This window comes from Merops nubicus, unplaced genomic scaffold (genome assembly GCF_000691845.1).
Source record: "Merops nubicus isolate BGI_N331 unplaced genomic scaffold, ASM69184v1 scaffold31649, whole genome shotgun sequence".
NCBI lineage: Eukaryota > Metazoa > Chordata > Aves > Coraciiformes > Meropidae > Merops > Merops nubicus.
The window spans coordinates 20901-26698 of NW_008629527.1; positions in this window are offsets into that span (position 1 = coordinate 20901).

Below are 5798 nucleotides of genomic sequence, written 5' to 3' on the forward strand. Positions count from 1 at the left end.
CGGCGGGTGTGAACCCATGGCTGGACGGCACGGAGCATCCTCCAGCCAGGGGCTGCAGGGCTTGGGTGCTGTAAACCCCCCACGTTAGCTAAAACTGGGGCTTTAAAATAAAAGGAAAATTAAAAAAAAAACAAAACAACCAAACCAAAACAACCCACCTGAATGTGATTAAATACTTTGCTACCAAAAAGAGAAGACGTGATGTAAGTTGCCCCATGAGGACACATCTTGCCAACTATTTATTCAGGCTTCAGGTGCTGTGGTGCTCCAGCTGCTGGCAGCTGACTTTCCCTGTTAGCAGCTCATGAAGCACAGACAGAGTCTGAAAGGTTTTTGCTTTACTAGGCACAATGTTATTAAAGATTTAACAACAGCAACATGGCAGAAAGCTTTTCGCTGCGACCACAGCCTGTAGTGGCCAGTGTTCCAAAATAGAAAGGGTGGGTCAGGATTCACCTGAAATGCTCTTTTATGCCAAAGCAGCTACACGGAATTAAACGAAGCGATGCTGCCACATACCTGTCTCATCTCCACCACTGGTTTCTTTTGCAGTTGGCACTGATCATGTCACTAAGAAGTGGACGAGTTGAAGCTGTAGTTTTTAATTATCCCCTCCTACAGATCCTACACTTCTGTAGCGTAATTGAGCTGTTTTTCCACTCAGCAAGCCCTTGGCGATGTCTGTGGAGAAAAGCTCTGTGTTGGTCCCCTCTCCTTCTTCATCAGACATGAGACGTCTGCTGCAGTGGGTCTGGGCACCACACACCTGCTCAGTAGAGACAAACACACTTCCTCCTAGCAATAAAACTGCTCCTTCTCTCTTCCCCCAGAGACACACACCAGCCAGTAGGAAAGGGAGTGAGAGACTCTCATTCCAGCTCATCAGGAGAGACACTCCTGAAGCTTCTCCTGCTACCTTGCTTTGGTAGGATCGCGAACACTGCCCATAGCAGCACCTGGACCTGCAGATCCTTCAAAGTTTACATAACTGGCCAGTAACAAATTTCTCTGCATGTTTTTCTTACCTGAAGTCCCTTTTTGGGTGGTGAAAGTAAGCCATCATCATTCTTGCTTCAAAGACACATTATACCAGGAACAGGTATGACTCCACACAGGTCTTGATGGGCAATGATTCATTTGACTACCAAAATGACACAAAGTCAAGGGTCAACCAAAAGACACCCAGTCCTTGCACCAATGCGTCCAGCTTAACTTCAGACAACTAAACAAGTTTAGCAGAAAAACTGCAAAGAACTCTGAAACCAGATGAAAACATTTAAAAATCTTAGCACAAATACCAAAACCAGAAATTTAACCATCACACCACAGAGACCAGTAGGGAGTCAGTTGGCAGACAGCAGCCACAGAAGACAACATGTTGAGGGGCGCTTCGGGAAGGAAGTGTAAAGCATTAACTACGAGAAAAACAGCAGTATTTTTTTTCTCAGTACAGCTTTTATTTCAATTTAATTGCCAGCTTCACCCTGTTAAAAAACAAAACAAAACAAAACAAAACAAAACAAAACATTAATGTCTACAGAATTCAAGAAGATGTAGGTTAGGAGAAATGATTACAAAACACAGGACCTGTGAAGAACAGTGAACTGTTTGCATTTCTTGGTGTAACAGCCACTGATCACACAGCTTTGGCATGGCAACTCTCTGGAATAACATTTGTGCATACAGAACAGGAGTGAAAAGCATCCACAACTGCAAATCCACAACTGCAAATTTTGACCCAATATGCTTTCAATGTATTACAATATGAGAGGACAAAAAAAAAAAAAGAAACAAAAAGTAACTTTGCCTTGGCAGCTTTGAAAACTCCAGCCAGAAGCTATGAAGTAGCCCAGTATGTCCCAGAACGAATAAACACTTTATCCCAGCTCTGGCTTGTAGGCACAGTGTACTTCACTGAAGTACTTTAAATAGCAGTCTGTTGTTAAATGGAATTGTGCAAATTCATTGTGTGACCTGTCACTGTGCTTCCCAGTGCTCTCTCCTCCTTAGCTATCTACAGGGCTCGGGCCAACCACCTGCACACTCTCATTAGGGGGCTATCACACCAGCTAAATCTTGCTCTTCCATCTAGACATCTCGATGCTCCTACCAAGATGATCAGAGGCAGTTCAGCTTTACTTTAAATCAAAAAGATCATTCATAAATAAAAAAAACAGGGAAGGAAGATGATTTTTGGCTAGGTATCAGGTGTCCTCCAGGCTGGCCAGTGTAAAGCTCATCCCTCCTGCCCTCTCCTTGGCATTCAAGCACAAATCACCCAGCAGCAACAAGGGACGGTCGTCGGTGGCAGCTGCAGCAGGTCCAGGTGCAAGGCACTTGCAGCAGAGCACAGTCTATGTAACAAAACGTAATTAAAGTAATAAAACGGCTGCGTTTTATTATCTCCTGTAGGCGTACAGAGAGAAGGAGGAGAACCGCAGCGTTCCCAAGAGCGGCCCCAACTCTGCGCACATGTAACCACCTGCAGCCAGGACAACTTCCCTGCACAGGACGGAAAGCACATTCCTAAATGCCAGTACAGTTTCAGAAGCAAATGCCAAGCTACTCTCAAGTGGATAGGGAAGCTGGAATTCTGCAGCTATGCAGGCTCATCCAAAACCCTACTTGATTTTTTTCCAAGTAAATAACACTGCTTGCCTAGTAAGGCTTTCCTCTTGCCATACTAGTAGCCAGGTACTTGCCTAGAAGTACCTGACTCCCATGCATGTACATTGGGGCTTCCTCCAGGAACTGAAGGTGGAATTATCACTTCATCCGCTGTCCACATGTGCCACACAGATGCACTTGTGGGGAAGTGTACTAAACTGCAGTATTTGCTTCTGAAAGAAAAATCTTCAAAGAAAAAGAACATCTCCTGAGCTATGCACATGCCAATTTTATAGTTAGCCTCACTTTTACTTCTTAAATTTAAAACTACCACTAATAAAGGAACAGATTATTTTCTATTCTTTGCTGTCAGGTCCTTCAACTAACAGCACTGGGATGAACCAAAACTTACATTTCCTCTCTCCTCCCAGCCCTAACCTTGGGGATAGCTCATCCTGGATTTTATTTTTCCCCTGAGAGGCATCCTCATTTCAAGCAAACTCAGAAAGGGAAGAAACACAGCCACAGCCTTTAGTAAACTTTCCTATTCCATATGGTTTTCGAGGCTCAAGCAAGCTGCTCAGTGTAAGGACTGGGAGGACCATGCCCTGCTGCACAGCCACTATGCTCCTAGGGCAGTTTTACCAAACCAGGGAGGGTCCTGGCACTGCAAGGCATTCTTGAGCCCATAAGTGTAGCAGAACTTCACCTTCAGAGTAAACAAGGGACCACTAACTTCTGTAGGTTTCAGTAACAGTTCACAACTTGCAACCTGTTACTCAAAGGGTAACACAGTGGATAATCTAAACAGAAAGAATCTGCCCAGCAGCAATAAGGCCTCTGTTTCTGCTTGAAAATGAGATACGACTGTTGCGATTACTTTGAATAATGGTGTATTTGTGTGGGAAATGGAACACCATTCCTCTGATGAGGTTTCAAAGTTGGGTTCAAGGTAAAGACTGAAAACCTTTTTAAATTTCAGAGGTATTCTAGTCCCTCTGTCCCCTTAAAAAGAGGCTGCTATAGGAGGTGAGCAGCTGTGGTGAAGGGAACATTTAATTTCAAACGTTATCAATGAGAGCTGGTTTGCTGGAGAAAAGAAACAACCTATTGTCACCTTAAACACAAGGCAAGGCAGAGAGATAACAACAGAACATAATTAAAGCACTTCCCAAGTCCGAAGGCAGAACAACAGCAGATCGCTGTGTAACGAGGGCAGCAGAGCCAGTCCTGTAGGACCCTTGCTGAGTTCTGTCACCATTTTCTCCCTAATCAGAGTCCCTGTGGAGATCAGATTGAAGAGATGCCAAGAGCTGGTGGAGCAGAGTCAGGGGAGAAGAAACCCCAAGCACACAGCTCTGTGGGGCATTATTTTGTTCGCACTGCGTTTGTCTCCTTCCACGTTTCACATGCAGCACTTGGGCTATCAGGCTACTAAGCCCTGGCCCACCGCTGATCTCGAGTATGTCTGTCTGTGCAGAAAGCTCTCATGCTGAGGGGGGCTGCCAGGGGAACGCTGGCTCTGCAGTCCAAGGAGTGGCTGCAGTTGTGTAAAAGCAGCCAAGCCAGCATCAGTGTTGCTGTGGGAGGCACCACTCACAGTGCCAAACCAGCAACCGGGAGCTCAGCTTCCCAGAGTCAGTCCGTGATGAAACAGGCGGCTTGTGCTGACTTGTGTAGCCCGTCTGATTTGGGCGTTTCTAGAGGAGCTGCCCTCACACCAGCGATGGCCGTCAAGATGCACCCTCTGTTCTGGAGTGCTGACCAAACAAAGCCTATGGCTACCTCTGGAATATGGCTCATGTCCCAGCCATACTCCAGTGCCATGGGTAAAAACATTTTCCCAGAAAAGTAAAAGCAGGGTCCTCCAAGCCCTTTTTTCTCTCTCAAGATGTTTCCTACAAACACTCTTTGGGTCTTTTATTTGAAAATTTGGCCCTGTGCTCAATTCCTCATCTGGACTATATGTTTGCTACTGTATCAGGTGAGTGTTGTCCTGGAGGGAAATACAGTGAGAAGATGATGACATTTTAATAGCACGAATAAAGCTGGAAGACAGTTTCCAATCTGACTGTTTATAGCAAATCACTCCAAATGACTTAAAATTTCACATGGGATCCTCCAGTGCATGGTAATTTGTGATGGAGCTGCAACTTTTATTCAGGTGACATTTGTTTTGATCTAGAAATCTTTCCAGTCAGTGAATGAAGAGCCACAAAGCATCATTCTCACCAAGTAGAGAGACATGGTCTTACCAATCTCCTTACATTCTTGAGCAGATAACTGAAGAATAATTCACTGAAAATGTCATTTCTCACAGCCAGTCAGAACTACTGCACCTTCCATCTGGAAGAGGAAAGCCATTTGTACTGAGCTAGGCAGGACCACAGTTAGGTTCCTAAAGCTAAAAACCCCAAGCGACTCCACTTGCAGCCCTGACTCCCTGCATTTCCCTCAAGAATTTTAGTCCTACAATGGTTTCTGCCAAGTTTTTCAGGTTTCAACTCACATAAAAAAAACCCAGCATAACATCATCAAATGACATCAGGCTCGCTCTCTCAGTAAGTATACATATTTTTGGCCATAAAAAAAGCCCCATGTCATGGCACTTAAGTCCCTGCAAAACATCTTGGATTACTTCGGTTTCTTAGATACACAGGCTCCAAAACACTTCACTGGAAAAGGAAACCTAAATAAATCTGAGAAGTTTCCTGAGTAGTTTGAAGTGCTTCAGAGCAGAGATTCCAGCCCCCAGGACCCTCAGTGGGCTGGGAACTAGTCTGCCCTAGTTCCAGAGCACTCAAGCCACAACCAACAGCTGAGTGTGAACGTGAATAAGGCAAACTAGGATGAAGTGCAAACAGGAGGATTAGAAAATGAGGCAAGAACTAGGCATACACAAAGGTAACTGGCACTGATAAACTTCAGAGATGCCAGGGTCCACCTGACCTCAGGCAGTATGTTTATCAACAAAACAGACAGTCCTGAGATGGAGATCCACTTCTTAGTAAGGCTTTGAGTGCATGTGGCTTTTTAAGTGCTTTGCTTAAATTAATTATTACAAAAGACAGGCTAGCATTCTTTGAACAGTTATGACCCTTTGTTCCAGTATAAAACACATAAGTAAACATGGCTTGAGACCCATGATCACTTAGGATATAATTTTAAAGTTTGTATTAAAAATATTTTTT